Source organism: Bactrocera tryoni, chromosome 3 (assembly GCF_016617805.1).
Source record: "Bactrocera tryoni isolate S06 chromosome 3, CSIRO_BtryS06_freeze2, whole genome shotgun sequence".
Lineage (NCBI taxonomy): Eukaryota > Metazoa > Arthropoda > Insecta > Diptera > Tephritidae > Bactrocera > Bactrocera tryoni.
The window spans coordinates 1,282,684-1,305,133 of record NC_052501.1 but is presented as its reverse complement, the minus strand read 5'-3'; the positions used below and the strand labels follow the sequence as shown (position 1 = coordinate 1,305,133).

The 22,450-nt window shown below is 39.7% G+C and overlaps 1 protein-coding gene across 3 annotated transcripts in view; it reads left to right on the top strand.

The window, feature by feature from the left end:
• The window catches only part of LOC120771068, a 177,385-nt gene that overhangs the window by 145,795 nt on the left and 9,140 nt on the right, over window positions 1-22,450 (top strand). The window contains exon 1 of one of the 3 annotated variants that reach the window (XM_040098875.1): window positions 11,286-12,079. The exons of the other annotated variants lie outside the window; for them this stretch is intronic. The gene's annotated coding sequence lies outside the window, so the exon portion shown is untranslated. Of the gene's footprint in view, window positions 1-11,285; window positions 12,080-22,450 lie in introns of those variants that run through there. 3 annotated transcript variants of the gene reach the window in all.

Here is a 22,450-nt window from a genome sequence, read left to right as displayed (position 1 = left end):
GCATTGCAGCTGCAGCAATTGTTGCTGCCGCGTCAGCAGCAATTATTCGATACAATTACTGCAGACAATAATAACAGCCAATCCGCCGATGATTCTAGCCAAATGTTAGTCAAATGCTGCCCGTGGTTGTGGCATCTGCTGGCTCTAAGCTACTCGGCCCATTACACGCCTTAATAGCTGCCGCCGCCGCTGCTGCCGCCACCGTGGTTACGGCGGTCGCCGGCGGCACAAATAGTTTCACTTGTCAGGCTACCCCGTGCTCGGCCCGACTCGACTGCCCGCGGCCACGGACTGCAGCCATTGTTGGCGTTGTTGTAGTCTCGGCCGCGCTGCTCGTCGGTTTCCGCTCATTTGCATTCACCTCAGCTGCGGGCAATTGTTTTCAGTTTCTGTGCAACTGCCGACTTTTGCGACTGCCTTCTTACGTTTAAGTTGCAGACACAGACACAGATTCCGATTCAGATTTGGATTTAGATTTCGCTTTCAATGATTTTCGTTTTCATTTGCCGTCGCTGTACGGCCGCGGCTGGCAATCTGCGCTTTTCCATCTATTGTCTACTGTTCGCCGATCGCGCTGCCGTATTTATGTGTCCTTTGTTTTGCTTCGCTTTTATCTTTGTTTGTTGTCCAAGTTGACAGGATGCATTGGCGCGCTCCGTGCATATCGTCTCCTCCTATTGCACCTCGCAATTGCAATTTTTACAATTGTGCCCCGCGGCTGTGGTAGCAGCAGCGTGCTTTTTACTCTTGCTGCACTTTCGTTCGTTTGTTTTGTGGAAATGATTGCATGCGCTTGCTTATCACTGGCAGGTTCGTTGCTTAAGTCTTTTGTTTGCGCACCGTATATTGGCGTTTGCATGCTGCGTGATTGGTTTTTATTATTATTGTTCTTCGGTAATTTGATATGAGAAGTTGCAACTAGCCATTAGTACATCGGTTTCAATATGATTTTGCTTGCTGGCCGGTGGTCAACTGATTATTTTCCTGTTTTATCGTGCTCTCCGCAATGGAATTACGTATTCCGAGATAAGTCCGAGATATTTTGGCGCAGTGTGCGCTTAGAATTTGGAATTCTTATGTAATTCACTTTCTATTTAAAGCCAATAAGACAGAACGACTTTCCATGACTTTTGCTTTTTTGTGTTTCGAAATAAATTATATACTGGGCAGTCGAAAAAGTCTTTTCGCATTTATATTTTCAGCATCAGCTTAGGCCGTTTGTTGCCAAAGAGTGGATGGAGCATTAAAAAATTAGAGAAAATACTGAATTTTATTTTAGTTTTTATATATGAAATGAATAAACTTACAGTGTTCCTATGTAAGACTTGTAAATCAACTCATCGGACCACACTAAAATAAATAAAAATTTTTGCGCACAAATAATCGGCTAACTAGAGGAGCGTAAATTTGCAAACATCTCCTTTTAAAAATTATAGTCTGTCACTTCGGTCCATATAACTCCTTTTACAATACCAACTCTTGCACCAGGCATATGCAGAAGAACCCCAAATTAACTTCAACAAAGCATTGGATGTGCCTCAAATGGGTGCAGCTGTCTACTTGCACGCCGCAACTGACAGTATTTCGCCATTACAAGCAGCCTTTTTGAGCGCACATGAAACCAGCGGAAAAAATCACCAAATACGAAAATCATAAAGCGTTTTGTCTTCAGCAGCGTCTCTGATATTTAAAATAGCAGACGCTGCACTTAGACATCCATCGGAAGAGAAGACAGAAAAACATTTTAATAAACCAAAACAAAAAGAAAAAAGTTATAAAATATAGAGTTGACTTGACTTCAAATTGGGCTCTTTATATTTATATGTATATTTGGCTTCGCTCTTCTTTTTGTTTTTCGTGGCTGAATTTTTGGTGTCGCTTGGCGTATATCACGTTTCCACGATTTCTTTGTTCGACAAGCGCCATCCGAAGCGATTGCTCCACAAAACAATCGAATGGGAACACACGAAGATGTGCATGCGCCCCACACTCCAACAACTAAATAAAATATATCGCACAGCTGCCAGTTTTTGGTGCTGAAATCGGGGAGTCCACGTTTGGCATTTGGACCCACTTTAGCTGTGGCACACTGCCACCACTTGTGGCACGAGGGTATGCAACTCTACAATGTGTAAAATGCAACAAGGTTACATAAAGACATACTTGCATACGTTAGTGTGTTCGTGTGCTCATTTGGGCAAAAATAGTTTTATTTTGTTGGGATTTCCATAGGCTGTGCCCAACTGCTGGCACTTAAAGGTTACAACTTTGATATATACATACGTATAGCATCTTCTTGTAAGTAGCACACTTGTGACTTTATCGTCAATTAGTTTGATGAAAGTCCTCTTTCGGATGTCCTGATTTTAATTTTTTTTAAATTTAGTTGCTGGATTACGGTTGAATTGGTTACCACACGGGAGCACAATAAGCCTAATGGTGACTTAAGTGCGGCCGCCTGCAAAGCCGCTCTTGGGCCTCCATTTTCAACCAGCCAACCAACCAATACTTGTGAGCATGCAACGAGTCTCCGCATGTCTCTAACCATCTCTTTGCATACCCAGCTAACTCTACTCATCTGACATACCCCTTTCTATGGTCTGACCTCGTCGAAACAACACCTAGGCCTACCATTGGATGACCTCGATGACATCCTATCTGAACCTCACCGTTAGGGTGGAATTAGATAACCGTTACAAGAACAACAACATCAGGATATATTTTCGTCTTGAAACAAATCAACAGTTGGGAAGAAAAGCTTCAATTTTTCTTCTCTTTCCAGAAATTCACTTAAGGACTTTTTGAGCTGAAATGCACCAACAACAACAGGAAGATAAGAGTACTAGGCAAAGTGTATACAAATACCGGGTTTTTGTAGACATTTTTGAGAGTGAAAAATATGTGTTGATGTGTCAGCCAAACGGCGATTTGTTACATATTCTGAAGCCGGAGAGAAATAGGTCACATTGACTGACAATGACTCTAACATACATAAATGGAAGTAGTGAAGATGCTCGCCCCTAATAAATAAGTCTCCAGAATGCAATGTAACTTCTGGATATTGCATCCATTTCTGATGCATGATATATTACTCCACCAAATAATAATGTAAGAGAGTCAGTTCAAAGCAGATTGTGGCAGCCGAACATGAGTCAGAGTACTTTCTTTCACTAAACTGCGGCTTGAGTACTTAATTTCTCGAACTGTTAAAGCTGTGAATGATTTTCCAAAGAAATGTATTGTTGTTGTTAATCGAAGACGCCAGCGCATCGCTGTGCTTTATTCCCCGCGTTCAAAGGTAAACTACAAGATTAAGCTGCGGTTTGAAACAAGTTTACTCGCATGCATTATTACTAACGGCATTATTGCATGTGCAATAATGAGAGTAAAAATAATTTAACGGTAAAACCAAAGATAAACCGACAGTGTCAGCAACGAATTTCTTTGTCTTGCGCTTTTCACACCTCCAATGGCCAATGATCAGCAAAATTCGAACACAAACGATTATTCGCCAATAAAAAAGCTCTTTTCCTTTAAGTTGCTGATATGAATTTAAGCAAGACGCAAATAAAATACGCTTTTAAAATAAAAGAATTAAGACACGAACTTTTAGTCATAATCAGATGAGTCTTAACGGGAATTCTGTTAGGCATGCGAGTTGGACTTAATTATTTCATTTGAAATTCGAAAAGTGGATATTCATTATAAATTTCATTTACGTATATGACGCGTGATGAATCCCTGCTTTACTTAAAAATTGAATACCACTCCCAGAAGAGTGTCTTTTTTAGAGTTAGTCATAAGCGTATTTTCGGCGCGCTGTCTAATCCAATAAAAAAGAAAGAACAAGTATGGGATTGATTTTCTGTAAATTGATACAAAACTGGGAAAAGTCTGCAAAAAAACTAATAATTCCCGGACCGCAAACATATCTTCCCACCAAGCTTAGTGATCCACCAAAGGGTCAAACCCAAATATGCGCGAAAAGTTGCCACAAAAGTAAAGAAAATTATTCCAAATCCTCATAAAAAATGGCATATTTCCGAGTTTATAAATTTTTGCAACAAATAAATGAAACCGACTGAACCAGTCCTTAGCACTCCGCTGCCAGTCAAGATTTATGAGCCGACTTGAGCCATCCGTCCAAGTATTTAATGGTAAAGAGCAAGGAGAATAACAACAATAATAATAGCAATAAATCCAGCTACTAAAAATAAAAAAATATCGAAACTCAAAATGCTTGTCAACCAGCCCAGACACTCAATTCTCCACAACCCTATCATATCGAAAAATTCCGTTTCTTCCCGAGTGTTGCTGCGTTGTGAATACAAAAGTGTGCAGTGGAATGAAAACAAATCAAAATGCTTAGACTATAAAACCATGTATTAAAAGCTTTATGAGCGCCAACTTCGCTTGCGACTGAAATATGAACCCACTGAAGAGCTTCCACTTTTTTGTACTTTTTCACATTTCTTTGTGTTTATTATGGGCAAGTAGGCGGATTTATGCTGCATTCAAGCCATATTTCAATATTTTGAGGGATCACTCAGTGACTGGTGAGTGTCGGTGCGGCATACTTGCGGCAACAAAGATTGGCAGCGCAGATACGCAGATGGTTAGGCCGTGGAGGAGCGCGCTTGAAGGCTTTCCCGTAACAGAAAAAAATCCCAGCTTGTCTCAAAAGTGGTGTGTTTGAAGTTCGCCTTCGGTCTTGGAGTCAAACAAAATATGAAAATATCAACTGTTAAGGAATACACCGAAAGTATATGAAGGCATTGAGCACGAGCACCAAGCGTTAAATGGGCAACACCCTGATTTCTTGGTTTTCTGCAACTTCTTGCACTCTTTGGTATGCTTGAAACGGGCTCTTGTTGTTTTTTTATTGTTTTTTTCATTGAATTACACAGCCCATCAGGCCGTCAGCCGCATATCGAATGCAGATTTCGTAGATTGATTAAGTGTTCAATAAAAGTGCGGTGAACGAAACCGAAAAAGATTCAGAATTGAAAAAATAAATTTGAAAAAATGTGACGGAAATTGCGGTTGCGCGCGAAGCCCTTTGAATGCGCAACACGCATCGATAAGTAATAAAAGCAGAAACGCAGCCGTCACCCGAGAACGGGTGAGAATTTCTCCTCTGCCTTCCACAACGTCAACTTCCACTTGCTTCTTTCCAATCGAGCAGTTCACAAGAAAATGCCGACTTCGTACAAGTGGAAGCGTTCAAAAAGGCAAAAACAAACGGTGCGCCATTGTGCATGAGCGGCACGCACCGCCGCAAGAAAGGCAGTTGTGTTGCCAGTCGATCCTTGTACAGATGTAGATGTAAATGTGCATACGATGTGTCCGTGGCAGATTGACAGGATGTGGATATATCTATTGTGCATATATCATAAGTGATGTTGTTGACTTGAATAATACTAATACTCCTTCACAGGGGATTTCCTATGCGACAATTTTAAAACAGTTGTTTGAACTTAAAAGTACCAGCTAAATCGATTGCAGAATAGTAAATGACAATAACAAAAACAAAACTTGCTTCAAAGATATTTAAAAAAAATTATGATAAGCAGGAACTTTAATTGTTCACTTCCGGCTGTATCTCATACAATAATATTGGGTAGTCGAAAAATTCTTTCCGTGTTTCTAATTAAACTTCAACTTACTTTTTTTATATTTAAAATGAACTTTAATGAACCAAAATGTACCATTTTGATCGACCACCTTTTCTCATTTTTCGGTTAGAGATATTATTCCATCAGTCAGACCAACTCTTCATTAAGGGAGTTCTGCATTGATCGAAACAAATGGTTGGCCGATGATGCAATGTCAAGTATATGGTGGATGTATCAGAACTTTACAGCCAAGCTCTCCTAGTTTTAGTCGGGTCAACAAAGATGTGTGTAGTCTAGCGTTGTCCTGATGGAAGATGGAGCCCTTTCTGTTGATCAGTTGTGGCCGTTTTCTCCGATGGCTTACTTCAATCTCATCAGTTGTTGACAGTAAAATGCAGAATCAATCGTTCGACCAGGCTGGAGCTCAAAGTGGATGATTCCTTTCCTGATTTTGCGGCCATTTGTTGAGCTTCACTACACTTTTCGTTCGTTTCGTTCTCCTCTTTCCGTTCGGATCGATCTCATTTCGTTTCAGCAAAGAATCGCAGATGTTAATTCGGTCCATTAAATATTTCACAGGCAATTCATGTGGTACCCAAACATCGAGCTTCTTTTTGTAGCCAGCCTTTTGTAAATGGTTCAAAACCATCTGATGATGAACGTTAAGTTTCCTAGCGATGTCATGGCTGCCTATGTGACGGTCCTGGTCAATCTTTTCCATAATTTCATCGAATTCTTCAACGATTAGTCGACCAGAGCGAGGTGCATCTTTCACATCGAAATTTCCGGAACGGAAGCGAGCGAACCATTGTTGTGCTACACGAACTGACACAGCATCGTCTCCGTAAGCTGCACAAATTTCATTGGTGGCTTGCGTGGCATTCTTCGCTTTTTTATACAGAAATTTCAAAATATAGCGAATTTCTTCAATTGTTTTCACTCATTTTTGAACAGCTGTAACTTGTTTTTAACTTCCAAGAATTTAATTATTTTTTGGTTAAGTGAAGCTTAAAATCTCGCCTTTCCAACATTATATGGTGTGACACAATGAGATTGGTAGCATTGGAGATATACGACTGCAACGACAGCTATTGACAAAAGACGAAAGGCCTTTTTTTACTACTCAAAATGTATGCTAAGGAAGGACTTTGAGTCTCATTCAATAATATTTATCACAATAAAAAGTGTGCTTTAAGGCTAAAGAGCAGAAATTTCAATACCCAAGTAGTATCATGAAAATTTTATTGTTATTCACTTCAAAACAAAATATTATTTTGAAAAATGTTTTATGAGTAACATTTGCAATGAAACTTTTTTCTCTAGAGTATTTAGATAAGTTCAGTAGAAAGGTGCTTTATCAAATACAGTTTTTGTAAACAATGCGGTTAAAATTACAAATACAGTACATACATTGGTTCAAAGCTTCTACAACAAAAGCACATGTGTCCATCTGCCTTGTAATTAAATTTCAAAGAAAAGTTCTTGAAGCAATTATGTAAATTCCAGATAGTAATTTCTCTGAGTCCCACGCACGTACTTGACTCTGACACTCACGCACACATACAGACGCACACATAAAAGCATGAGGGGTTATGCTCTTCGTTTGCGCTGCCGTGGATACTTAACAACAATGACAAACAACAAGAACGCCGCGGATGACTTATTAAGTAGTGAGCGTGCAACAGTTGCACGTAGCCGTCAATACAGTTATAATGGCATGGCGGCACAAAGCATACAATGTGCGACGCATATTGTTTGCCAGCATATATTCATACTTTGTGCACGTCGTCCGGTGTCATGCGCATACCTTAGGCCCTTCTCTTATCTCGCCAGAACTCAAGCACGACCAAATATTGCTTCAAGTTTCGATGGCGCAACAATCAAAGGCTTTGAAGTGCTGGCAGTGATGAAGCGCGAAAAGAATGCATTTATTAAAAAATAATAAACGGCATGGCAGCGCTTTCTTCGGCGTAAAGTACACAGTGCTTGGCTTTAGTGGCGGTTTAGTGCGTTGGCACGTAAACGATTTCCTGCCCCTGAACGCATGCAAATGTGAGGGGGTGTGCGCATGGTGCATAACTGTCTATTGTGTGAGTGTATTCGCTTAGCGGTTCTTAATTTGCTTTGGCTTAAGCGCTTTGTCATATGCATTTCCTGGTATTTCGCCTTGGCTGTGGCTGTGGTCTAAATTTTCGGGGTTTTTTCCACGCAAGCGCACGCTCGGAAGCACGAGCATTCATCCGTATATGGCAAGGCTTGAGCGCTGCACAATTCCTGCTGGTTGTGTCCCTTATTTGCGCGAGCGGTGATTGATTGCTGCTTGCATCTTCACTACATCGCTGTGCAGCAAGCTCGTTCCATGACGCGGACCATTGTGTTTGAGTGCATAAAAGGCCCAAATAGCCGTAAGAACTCATGGCTGAAATACTGTTAATGTGTTTGTGTGTATGTATATGATAGACAGATGCCTCTTGATGTACATGACTTTGGGTACACAATTGGACACATGCGTGTGCGTGGCACACCGTTAGCGGGAAATTAATGTGTTTCGGTTACATTTCGGTTTCTTCGTGTTGTGCGGCAAATTGGCATCAGCGCAGCCGAAAGTCGACCGAAAATTGATAAATGTTTCTCATATTGATCAGCAGCGGCGAGGCGAGTTCACCGAACTCCTGCAAACATAATAAATCTTGTGATAGCGCCCTAAATGATGTAAAGTCGTCTAGAAGGTACATGCTGAATTATGTGTATGTGAAGTACAATGATTTAATGTTCTTTAGTAGCATGGAAAATCGAGTTCGACACGCCTATAGCGACCCAATTTTTCATTTTTTAATATTGCTTAAGCTACTCATTAAAAAAAAAACATCGCAAAATTTCGTATTTTAGGCATGACGAAATGCTTTTGGTTCTACTGCCGCCTAATCGTTTAATGCGAGTACACAAAGTGGTCACACACTCATAGCCTTGCTCTGGGAAAATAAACATGTCCATGCGATACTTCAAAGTTGATAGCCTCAATTAACCGCTAGTTTTTATGGTTGCCTAATTTATATTGTGTTAATATTGTTTACCGTCAGCGTTCGTTCTATGAGCCATAAGTGTTTACCATGAAGTTCGTTGCTTAAGTCTTTTTTATTCATCAGTCGCCATCATCAACCGCCTAACTGTTTCAGTTATAAAAAAGTCGTAAGTTTACATATCATACTTTATAAATTTCGATCTGCCAAACCACATAAACATCTACTAAACGCTTTACAATCGGGCGAACAAGAACACAACGCCAGATACAAGCCAATGATTATCACCCTGCTACAAGTTCAGAGAATCGTGTGATTCAAACACTAAAAAAGGGCAACAAAAGAGACGCTCACACGCACACAATTAAGACAATTTTTCCTGCCAAGCGCGGCTGATTTAATTCGTGGGCTTCAACGCGCTTGCTTATAATGATCCATAAAGTCATGAAAATGAAGGCAGAAAAAACACAAAAGACACTGTCTTCCAATAAAGAGAAGCTTAATTGAGGAAAACTAAACACCAAGCTAAATTACGCACTTCTAGCATAAACATTTCGCTGCTTTGAATAAATCTTAATAAAATTTCCAACTCTTTAGTTGACGCGTGATAGCAGTGCTGAATTCAGAAACCTACAACTATTCGAAACACACAAAAAAGAACAGAATGCCTGCGTCATCATTACCGTCAACATCATCATTCTTGTCATACTAGCGGCTAGCGAAGAGCAGCAGGGCTCATTGTCGATGCAAGAAGCGACGAAAAGTTTATTGAAATAAAGCAAAGCAAAGCGGAGACCATAAAATTCACTTCCAAAGAAAAGTCATTAAATCAGTTTTATCAGCGATCGCTTTGAAATAAAATGTAAATAAAAAGAACGCTAGAAAAGCACGCAGACAAACACAAACACACATAAATACCGCAAACATATGTTAGAAACCCCAACAAACACGCTCGCTTTAGAAACGTACAGTGCGTCCAACATACACTGGCCAGCGATCCACCAACTTACCCCTGGCTTCAGTGGAGTCACCAAAGCATCTGCCCAACAAAAGGTGCTTGCATGTTTGTGTGTGTGTTTGCTTAGAAATTAGAGCCAAAACAAACGAGATGAAACCCATAGCGTAACACGGCTGTGAAAATACGAGTCAGATCAAATAGTATTGTGGAGAAAATGAGCAAATGTGTGTGTATGTGTGGATGTAATGTAAGCCAGCGGGCAAGAAATGTCGAATAAACAGGCAAACGATCGAAGCAAAGCAACGGCAGAATCAATAAAGCGAAACGAGTTAATGCAGAGAGACAAATCAGCGCTGTAAACAGTGTCTGCAAATTAACATAACAGCTGTCTGTAAATCAACATAACAACTGTTAGGAACATCGCATCGGATTGTTTAAAGTAACAGAGCGAGAGAACAGTAACAGAAAGTCTGTAGTTAACAGAGTCATGTACTGTTTTTGATTGGATTAGAATCGCTCATGTTATTTCATAACAGTATATATGTACATACATATATATGCATGAATGCATAAATGTTGCCGAATCTTCTATCATAAGTTTTCAATTAGATTTATAGGGACTAAGGAACTAAAAAATACTTCGAATTAAGCTTCACCCTGTTTTGAGTACCTTATTAAAAAAAATCATGGAAACAAATGGCAAACGTATAAAGTGTTATAACCGATCTTAAAATTAGGATCGAAATCGCATTAGTGAGGGACATACGTGGACTGTGTTTATATAATAACCTGTATTGCCACCAAAGCTAAATAAATCAAACTTGTTGGAAAAAAGTTCTTCTAGAACACACCCGCCTTATAATGATTATTTTGAAAACTAATAAAAGTAAGATATTTATGGCCGGTCCCAGAATTGAACAATCGGCATGGCATCGCTCACCTTTAGGTAAAAACTGACCTTTTTTGGCATAACTGTAAATCTTTAAAGAGTAATAAACAAACTGGCTTCTATATAACAATAGAGCCCAGAAGATGTTTCTAATAGAAGCTGTTATTAACACAGACCTTCGGCTGATAGCCTTATCTCTCTCTCTCTTTTTTTGCATGCGTACCCTTCGTTTCACAGAACACTTTCGTGCAAAGTAGCGCTATTTAACAGCATTTAGTCAACATTTTACTTTACACTCCGCCAACAAACGTTTAAATGACTTTCGTTTGCCTCGTTTCTCTCACACATTAAACCAATTCACATATGCTCATTCCCAATGTCTCGTTATTGCTGCCGGCATATCCATCGTTGCCGTCGTCGCCGTCGCCAACATCAACATCATCATCGCCGTTTTCGCTGTCATTTAACCAGTAATCTTGGCTTCTAGCCGAGAAGGCTTTAGCCATTTGCGTTCTTCACTGCATTTACTTAGTAGCTTTTAATTCTTCACACAAGCGACAACAACAACAACAACCATAAACACACGAGCGCACAACAATAAGTGAGACTTTTGCGGCGCGAAACGTGACGACGCATCGCAAGCCTCGAAAGCTATGACAATGGCAACGACGACGACGCCGCCGACGACGACAACAACGACGAAGCTTCATCGCCAGCTCGAGCATCGACTACGACGTCGTTGTGGAGGACAGTTCTACGGCACTTTCAGTCAAGAATTCGTCTCATTAATGTAAGGTTCGTTGCGTTCGAGGCATCGCGTGTGCGCGTCTTCTACAAACGGAACTTATCGCTTTACCGCATTTAGTTAGCGTGAATTTCCAAATCACCAACCGTCAGCGTTGTGTGAGTGTGTTGATGATCGTATCCACATTGTCTGTTTGACTGAGGAAGAAATCAACGCAGCACTTAACGCTTTCAATTACCTCAAGTGAACACACACACAAACCAATTCACAAAGAAATTCACCATCTATGCGGTGTTGTAGCATGTGAAGCACCAGAAAGTGATTATTTTACAAGAAGAAAAGTGATCGAAATTGTCTCAGCAAAGAAATTTGTTCGCCGTTATTTACACTTTTATTATTGCAATTTGGCGAGAAAATTAATGTAAATAAGTGAAAAAAAAAAGAGTTACGAGAAACCGCAGTGAAATTGCGCTCATAAAATTTCGTAATTTTGTGAAAGTGTTTTGTGTCGCATGACAATTGGCAGCGACCACTGCCAGCTGCCAGCTCGCCCAGTAACGCTTGTAGGCCATTTGCTGCCGCCAACGGTCGCTGTCGCACGGGCGGTTCGTCACATATTAGCTCTGTGGATACTGTGCTTTACACCTCCGCAGCGAGCGCAACTGTTTTGTAAACAAAAGAAAGTGGAATTTTATTATTCACCCAAAATATTATGAAATTCGCCTTGAAAGCGCAAAATCTGCTGAGAATACAAAGTGTCGCCTAATTGGCTGTGCGAAAGCAAATTGTGAATATTTTTGAAAAAGTAAATCGAATCGAAGTGAAGAAACGCAACGCATTTATGCAATCGACGTAAGTTCAGTACTTCATTGTACCCAATCGAACACACATACATACGTCATATAATAGCAGAAAAAACAGTAAAACAATGCTGCATTAGTATATTATAAAACTAAAATATTTTCAAAACTTTTTGAACGCTTACTAACCCTCTTAAATTAGAGCATGTGGTACGCAACATAATAATAAAACACTGGAGTTTATGAGCATACAGCAATAAGAGCAGAGAAAAGTTTAGAAACGAATTTTTTCCAAAAAAAAAAAAGATTTCCGAATTTTCATAATAACATTGGTGTGTCGAAAAAGTGTTTTCGTATTTTGTCAATAGGTGTCGTTGCAGTCGTATATCTCCAGAGCTACCAATCACATTGTGTCATATCATATAGTGTTACAAAGAAGAGATTTTAAGATTCATTTAACTAAAAAAAATTAAATTCGGAGAAGTTGAAAAAAAGTTACAAAAGTAAGAAAAAAATTAAGAAATTCGCTATATTTTGAAATATTTGTATAAAAAAGGGAAGAATACCACACAAGCCACCAATGAAATTTGTGAAGTTTACGGATACGATGGTCTATCACTTCGTGTAGCGAGGTTTTGAACCATTTAAAAAAGGCTGGCTACAAAAATAAGCTCGATGTTTGAGTACCACATGTATTGTCTGTGAAAAAATTTAATGGACCGAATTAACATCTGCGATTCTTTGCTGAAACGAAATGAAATCGAACCATTTCTGAATCGAATGGTAACAGGAGACGGAAGTGGATCAAATGCGACAATAATGTGCGAAAAAGATAGCGTGGTGAAGCTCAAAAAATGGTCGCAAAGCCAGGCTTGACGCCTCGAAAGGTTATGCTGAGTGTATGGTGGGATTGGAAAGGAATCATACACTATAAGCTGGTCCAGCCTGGTCGAACCATTGATTCTATAATTTACTGTCAATGATTGATGAGATTGAAGCATGCAATCGAAAAAAACGGCCAGAACTGATCAACAGAAAGCGCTTCATCTTCCATCAGAACAACGCTAGACCACACACATCTTTGATGACTCGACAAAAATTGGGAGTGCTTGGCTGGGAAGTTTTGATGCATCCACCACCTGACCTGAACTTGCACCATCGGACTACCATTTGTTTCGGTCAATGCAGAACTCCCTTAATAGAGTAAATTTGGCTTCAAGAGAAGCCTGTGAAAATTATTTGTCGCAGTTTTTCGCAGAGAAACCAGAAAAGTTTTACACTGATGCAATAATGGCTCTAGCGGAAAAATAGCAACAAATCGTCGACCATTTATTAAAGTTCATTATAAATATAAAAAAAAATAAGTTGAAGTTTAATTAGAAATACGAAAAGTATTTTCGACTAACCGATATTATTATTTCTTTGAAAAGCCCGTATAAAAAAGGGACCTATTACTTCTGCCTATAATAAGATGGACATTATTGTAAAAGATACTCGCCCTATAATGAGTTTAATCAAAATTATTTGCGAGGAATCGTTTTGAGAAATAAACTATCGAGGTAGTCCTTGAAAAGAAAAAATGGACTAGGCTCTTGTGACAATTCTGTGCATAAGAGGATACTGTTAATTTAGAACCTTGCTGAATTATTTACAGAAACATATAACCTTCGCTGAAGATATTCGAATTAGACCTTAGTCCGCAGCAACTCAACATTTGCCTTCATTTCAACACAGCACCACTTTCCAGGTCTCAAGCTAGAGCTATATTTTATCATGTTTATGTCTAATGCTTATTTAAAGTGGAAATGTAATAACCACAAGCTCACTTACACGGCCGCACATTCTTTGCGGGTTTCAATGGACATTTCTTTAAAAGGCTATTAGTTGCCCTTTCTATTTCCAATATATAAGTGTTCACACATGCGATTCCCTTTTTCTGCAAAAGTGGCACAAATACCGAAAGAAACTTACAAGGTAGAATGTGCCACCATTTATGCTGCCAGCAAAGCTCAACGACTCACCTGAAAATGGGGACTTTCCTAGCTGGCTTGCCACAATAGTTGAAGACACATGAGCACGTATTTAAAGCGCTCTTCTAATATATTGTTTATTTTCGCTTAGCATTCACTACTACCCTCGCTGGTCACGCCAAAGTGCAGTCCAAATATGTGCGCTTTGACACCAAGAGGCGGCCGCGGCGGCAATAGAAATCAAACCGAAACGCCCCTGTGCACAGTAGCGACCAATGGCAACAACAATAAGAACTTAAGGTGTTGTTCACAAATTTGTTAGAACAAATAAAGCATAAATTACGGAGGCACATTGTCCGAGGCAACAACAGCAACAACAAATTAACACACAGTTCAACAGCGATGGCAGCGCATTTAACCCCGATTCAAATGTAACGTTGCATTGCGGCCATTTGTTTGCTTTCATTTCCTGTCTATGTACCGAGATTTGTGTATTGATTTCCCCGGGGCCCAACCCGGGGCACAAGTAATGTTTTGGTTTTCCTTTTTCAGCATTTAATATTAAATGTTTATGGCTTTTTGGCGACGCAGAGCGCCGTACTGCATATGTAATTAGATAGCGAAGAGGCAGTTGAGTACAAGCCACCGGACAAATATGCGTCTGTATGTATATTCTGGCAATAAGTATCCAGTGTGAATGTCGTTAGGATTTTTGACGGTTTCGTACTTTTCGTTGAAGTTCTATTGAAAATCATATTTCTGAAACACTCACACGCACACGCTCATACTCGTTTATATGATTTCAGACACATGTAGGTATAGCTCATCAGTTTTGGAGCCTCGTTTCTGTTTAACTGACTAATACGTAGATATGTTTCTGCTTGGTGTTGTTGTAGCAGAGCGTTGGCTGTCGACTTTGGCAATGGCAATAGTTTCTTCAACGCGATTAGCAATCAAATCATAAACACCGGTTTGTCGAAAGCTGACGAAGCGCGCTGCGCCGCTCACACACGCTCGTCACAGCTGTTCGTGGCGCGCTGCGAGTTTGACGTATAGCGTCAAAGCTGCTTTGTTTTCGTGCGTTTTCATCCATTTAGTTATCTATATGTTAATGAAATTATTGAATTTAAATTTGTCGTTGCGGTTTCCGAGCAATTTACTACTTTTCTCATGTGGTATTTTCCGATCGGTTACACCCAACCCACTCGCAAAGAAACCAATTCCATTTAGGTAGTATACTGGCCAATTGTGCCTTCCTTTTTGTTGTAGCTTAGGTGTTCGTGTTTGTGTGTGTGTGTTCGTGAAAAACACGTTACTTTTATTTATAACAAAAATCAAAACTATTTTTTGTGCATTCTTCCGATCGACTCCACCTTTTTGTTGAATTGATTGTTCCCTGCTTTATAAGGTCGCTCCCAAGTGCTTTCGGAGACCTCGTTACACATATGTACATACCCTAAGCTTATTCACTCGTCGCAACACAATTTCATGTGTCATTGCTTTTGGTGTGGAATGTTATTGTTGTTATTGTCAGTGCTGGTTTGCATATTAATTTTGTATTGCAGTCTATGAAACTCATTGTTGCGCAGCAATTATCAGCAGCACTTCATTCGTTTTGCAACATTACATGACAATTAAATTCTGCATACATTTTCGGCCGAGATCTTTGTCATTTGCTTCGTAAAGTCGCTTCGTACAGTACAATCGATTATCCTTTTTTTTTATATTTTTCACATCGCCATTATTCTTCGGCACAGAGTGAATTTGTGGATCGTGTTATCTTACTTAATATTGGGTAGTCGAAAAAGTTATTTCATATTTTCAAACTTCAACTATTTTTTTTTTTAATTTATGAACCAAGTATGTACAATTTTGGTAGACTACTTTTTGCAATTTTTCCACTAGAGACATTATTCCATCAGTGTAAATCTTTTCTGGTTTCTCGGCGAAAAACTGCGATAAGTAATTTTCACAGGCTTCTCTTGAAGCCAACTTTACTCCATTAAGGAGTTCTGCATTAACCGAAGCAAACATTATTCCGATGGTGCAAGTTCAGGGCTATGTGGTGGATGCATCAAAACTTCCCAGCCAAGCACTCCCAATTTTTGTTGAGTCATCAAAGATGTGTGTGGTCTAGCGTTGTCCTGATGAAAGATGAAGCGCTTTGTGTTGATCAGTTTGGCCGTTTTTTTCGATTGCATGCTTCGATCTCATTATTTGTTGACAGTAAAATGTGGTGGCTCCTTTCCAATCCCACCAAACACTCAGCATAACTTTTCGAGGCGTCAATCCTGGCTTTGCGACCATTTGTTGAGCTTCACCACTATTGAATTATGATCTTTTTCGCACATTATTGTCGTATTTAATCCACTTTTCATCTCCTGTTACAATTCGCCTCAGAAATGGTTCGATTTCAGAAAAGAATCGCAGATGTTAATTTGATCCATTAAATTTTTCACACGACTTTTTCGACTACCAAATATCACTTTCAGCCTCACTGCGCTTCCACTAAGAAAAAAGTCATTAATAACAACAACAATAATTATAACACACACGGTTAGTTGCCATTTAAAAATTTAAAATCGCAACCAATACCTAAAACTGAACCAGAATGTCGTTAAGCTCTCACGAGGCATGTGTTACTCGGTGCGTATGAATATATCAATAACACACAAAGGTTAAGCATGTCGAAGAGGGAAAAGCGCAAAAGAAAGGCTCATAAAGTTGCCGAGCGAAGGCTCAGAACTGCAAGAAAAGGGTTAAAGAAAACTTCCATATCCTAGGGGCGCCGCTGGTAAAGCAAACCAAACCAACAGAAGTGGGACGAAGTGAGGAACGTGCAGAATTGCGAAGAAAATCCATTTCGCACGCATTTCGCACGACCATAAGCCGTGCAGCGAAAAGCGGAGATTGTGAACGAAGACAAAAAAATCAAATAGAAGGCTCGCGCGACAGCTCAACAAGTTCCGTTTATGAAAAATTAAACCTACATAAATGGACAGCAACAACACAAAAGCCCTTCTTGTGCTCAAGTAACAACAACAAGTGGCTTAAAGTACACAATCGTCTAGAACGCAGAGACGAAGTGTAAGTGTGTGTGTGGGGAGCGCGAGCATGAAGTGAGCAGATTGCGCGAAGACCCGCAAACGACAGGAACTGCACGAATTAATTTTAGGGTTTAATATATGTTTTAAATTGAATTTGGTTGGATGTGCGTAAGTTAGTGTGTTTGCGACGCTTTGTTGTGTCGTTGGAGGTTACTTGCCTTGAGTGCTTACATTGCCTCGCACATTATGTTTATTTTCGCAAGTATCGGCATAAGTGCCCCATTGTAGAGCATGCAACACGTAGAACAAAACAGAACGCGAAAGTGTTACATGCGTATGTGTCCTGCAGGAAATCCACCGCATCACAACATCGTGATATATTGGAAATAATGTATATCATATCGTTTTCTGCATCCTCTTTTTCCTCCAATCGGTTTCTCATGTAATCATGCTATCTATCCCTAAAACTTCTAATTCTCCTAAACATTTGCGATATTTAAACTTTTTCCTCAAAAATCTGAAGCTTATATAGTCATTAGCAATATTCTCACTTTCCCAGACGGTTAAAGTAAGGTCTGCTGCTTCCTGAATATCGGTCTCCACTTAAATGCGCAACAGCTTCCCGCCAGCCTTGAAGGCCTGCATCATACCCGCCTCTGTCATATAAGGGAAGATCGTATTGAACATCGCCCAGTAGACCTACTTCTTTCCTACGAGGTCTTCTTGCACGAAACTCGACACAACTGCAGCAACCTTTGCTTACATTTTACTTGCGATGCCCTTGTTTTTGTTTTTTATTTCTTATTTGTTACACGCTATTTTATTTGTCACGCAGCTTGTATACTTTTGCCATAGATTTCACCAAGCTTCCCCTGCAACAGCACGCGTTGCAACTCCGCCAAGGAGAACACAAAACGGCGACCTGAGTGTGTAAGCGAAGCCTTTGTGTTAATAAGAAACCAGGCGTGAGTTGCAGCTACAAATGTGTGTAGGCATGCATGCGAGTGTGAGTGTGTGTGTTCACTGACACATTTCATTTCGTTCTGCTGAAGCTGCAGAGTGCAATTTCGTTGCCACATTGAAAAACACGCGCATTTTGAGGGCTTTCCAAAGGGCTTTGTTTGCACTTACTTAGTTCGTGGCACTCACCCACATCACTCCACCGCGGCTAGGTGTTGCAAAAGCTCAAAGCTTAAGAACAGTGAAAGAAGCATAATAAAAGCGCTACACCAACAGCAACAATCCACCGCTTCTTTTGCAAGAGGCGTGTGAGCGTGTGCGCCTCGGATGCAGCATGTGTGTGTATGTGTGCGTGGCGTTGGTTGAAAAGGATCATTGAGGTCGCATATTTTTCATCATTAATCACAACAAGCTAGTCGTGGCAAGCGACGGAAGCACAACAAAAAAAAACAACAACACACAAACGACAAGCGCAGCGTCGAATGAACACCGAGATAGGCCAGCAGGATGTGGATATATGGTGGATATAGATATAGATATAGATATAGATATAGATATAGATATAGATATAGATATAGATATAGATATAGATATAGATATAGATATAGATATAGATATAGATATAGATATAGATATAGATATAGATATAGATATAGATATAGATATAGATATAGATATAGATATAGATATAGATATAGATATAGATATAGATATAGATATAGATATAGATATAGATATAGATATAGATATAGATATAGATATAGATATAGATATAGATATAGATATAGATATAGATATAGATATAGATATAGATATAGATATAGATATAGATATAGATATAGATATAGATATAGATATAGATATAGATAAAGATAAAGATAAAGTGAATATGAATGATGTTGAGTAAATATCAAACTCGTATCAGTAAAGAAAGGAACCTAATCTGCCCTTAACTGTACTTTCCGCCTAGTTGCTCCTATACTCGTAAAGAACATAGTAATTTATTTGGCTCACATCCCCATATTTATCATACAACATTTGTTGCCAATCAGCCAATCAATTTGCACACTCGCATTTTCCTAAGTGAAAATGTATGCACCTCTCATCAACGGAGACAACTTATTGCGGCCAGCAACACAATTTTTCTTTCCAACTGCAACGCACATATACGTACACACATTTTCAGCCAATTCATGACCTTACATTTGTGTGTTTGAATGTTTGATTTTCTCAATGAAAGCAAGGGAATGATTGTCAATAAACTTTCAGCACACACTGTAACCAGTGTAGCAAGTGACGTGATCTCAAGTGAGACGCGTTGAGTGAAAAATGTTGCCAATCGGATTTGCCAAAAAGATGCACGTATTTCACGTATTTCTTGTAAATTTTGAATTTATACCAATTGCAGAGAAATACACACACATATATATGTATGTATGTTTGTGAAAATTTCACCAATTAAAACTGCCCACACCAACAGTCTCACATCGAAGTGAGTGAATAAAATAAGAAAAAAACTTAAAAAGCGCATTTAAATTAAATTGAAATTGGAAGCGAATGTGGCGCACAGCACTGTAGGCCCAGCAGGCAACAAAGAAAAACGGACGGCAACTACTTGCCTTATGGTAAAAAGGTTGCTGCCACTTTGCGGCGCTGCACTGCTGATGATTTGTTCGCTTGTCGAAGAAAACGTGAAAAATTAGAACAGAAAAACTCGCAAACATTTCTCACGCTCGATTGCCGCAGGCTACTTGAATTTCCTCGGCAGCACGTTGCCGTTGCACCACTCTCTTCGACCACCTTTTTTCGCCAGCCAGCCAAGGCGCGTAGTCACGGGCTCCTCTTGAGTTATGTGAAAACGTGACATTTTCCTTGCTACTGGACAAAATTGATGCCGCAGCGCAGCCTCTGCTGTCGTCACTAACTTACAATACTTACAATATTGCCCGGCTGTGGGCTGCAGGCAGGCGCAACGATTGCTGTTGTCTGCTGCTCTTGTCTACTTACACTCGCTTACCATTGGCAATCGCGTTCTATTTCGCTGTTTTCAATGTTATTATTGTTATTGCTATTGTAGTACTTACTTCGTGCTTGTTTGGCGATTGTGCGATTTTGTTGTTGCTCCGGTTTTGTTGTTTGTACATTATTGTCATCGTGTGGCACAATTTTCTTCCTGCCACAGCACTCAAGTAAATTAAATCACTTGAGCGCGACGTTGTTGGTGTTGGTGTTGGTGTCGCTGCGAGTTACTAGTTACATATCGGTTCACCTCATTCGCCGGCTCATTTCGATTAAATCAAAATGACTTAATTAATTTCTGCCAATGCAGACGTTAGTCTCTCTCGTCGCAGAAGGAAAAAACAACATACACCTTCTATATTTGTGCAGTTTACATATTTCTCTGGGCATGTAATGGCTGCCAGTTCTCATGGTCGTTTTGCCCGGTGACGCGAAAGAAAGTTCCATGTGGCAGAGACCGAATTCCCACTGAATTTCGAGCAACTCGCTTTTCATTCGACCGAGTTCAATCGTTCCGTGGCTTTTGCTGCTCGATACACACAGCCACTTTTACACATATACACTCATATATACATATGTATATAGCATATATATTTTGCATGTGCGCTGCTTATATACGGACACATGTGAATAAAGTTGTTCGAAATTGAGCTTTAGCCTTTGACTTACTTGCAAATTTAAAAAGTGCTGATCGAAACGTAAATAGCGCTTTTATTGGCGCACTGAGTTACATTTACTGAGGCATTGTGGGCATCAAAAGCATAGATGGACGAATATTGAAATTAATTTTGAACCCTAGTAATACCGTGATCATTGTGCCGTCCCGAATCAAGCATATAATACTCGTACAATTTGGAAAACAAAACCAACAACATAAACTCAGGAAAATTTTACACGAATTTAGCGACAGGAGAGTTGGAGTTAAACGATGAAACTAATGCTCCTAAGAATACAATTCAAAATCTTTGAAATAAACATTAGTGTGCCAGATGCAAATGTTGCGAAAGAATCGGTTTGAGAATGTTTGTAGCTTCGAGGCAACGAGGTTCCATATTTTGATGTCGTATGAAAGTATAGACTTAACATTGGAGTTGAATGTCTTTATTTTGGTCCACCGGGTAATTATCGAGCAGATCCAGATCGCATTGAGGGCGCCGAAAGATTGCTTGGTGATGCCTTCCTTTGATCCTCCGTATGCAGATATTATATGCTGCTCAATAGCATCGACTTGGAATTCTGATTATAGATGGTGTTGGTACGCATTTCCTTGGTTTTGCTCAGATTAATTCTGAAGCTTCCTTTCGCTATAGTTTCTTGGACCATAACTAGTATTTTAGCCATGTGAGCAAAGATGTGTCATTTAACATATACATTCTGCATTTCCTAGGTCCTCGAACCTAGCATTGAAGGCGTCACGGAAGGCATTCTCCGGCATAGCCTTGAGCCACGTAAACCTTGGCATTGACGGTTTGTCCAGGAGGAACAAATTCATGGTCCAACCGTCCATACCGTCCAATATGACAACACACCGCCTATGATTCAGATTTAGTTCGTACGAAAGCGTAAAATACAATAAAGAAGCAAGTATTGCCGTATTTATTCAAATTTTAATGACAACATTTTCAAAACTATAAGAACTCCATCATGCTCGTCTGCTGCCGCATTGCCTTAAGGCTAATGGCGCTTTCATAGTCACGAGAGGAAATTCCTCATACACACTCTCCTCTTCTCACAAATAATTTATGTGGTTCCATTAAAGTGATGCAATATAGTACCAAAGTTGCACAGATGCAACATGCAACTCTATCTTGCTACACATGTATTTAATTTGTGTTGTGTAGAACATCCACAACAGTAATGGTAGTTTGTAGGCATGAAAAGATCTGCGTCTTCTGCGACCCCATATCTAGCCACTACAGCAGGGACCCACCAAGAATTGCGACACGACAGCTAGTTGCTAATTCTGAATACCTGTAATGACGTACAAGGTGTTATTTATGGCCTAATAAAGCACAGGCATGTGAAAAGGAAATATTTACCAACGCCATAGCAGAAGAAGAACAACATTGTTTGTCAAAGACATGGACAACGACAAATACGCAAGGGAGCAGTGGTCACTGATGGACGCGAAGTGGAGACAATATCTAGTCTGAAGTTAGGTTGCATACATACAAGCTAGAAGTCCTGATTTTATTGTGAATTCTGTATATTCAGCTGAAAGGTGTGACTGTTTCTGCTAAAATTCTTTTGTCGGTCGAATTCGATTCAACATTTGTTTTTGCTTCGCATTGTCGAATAAAGCCAAGGAGTCTCCCTACAAATGCAGAGAAAATGATGGGTCTATTCTTCAATTTCTTTATCGTAAGTTTTCTAACAAAGACCCTAAAATCCAGACAATACATCCATGATGGAGCCATCAGCTCATAC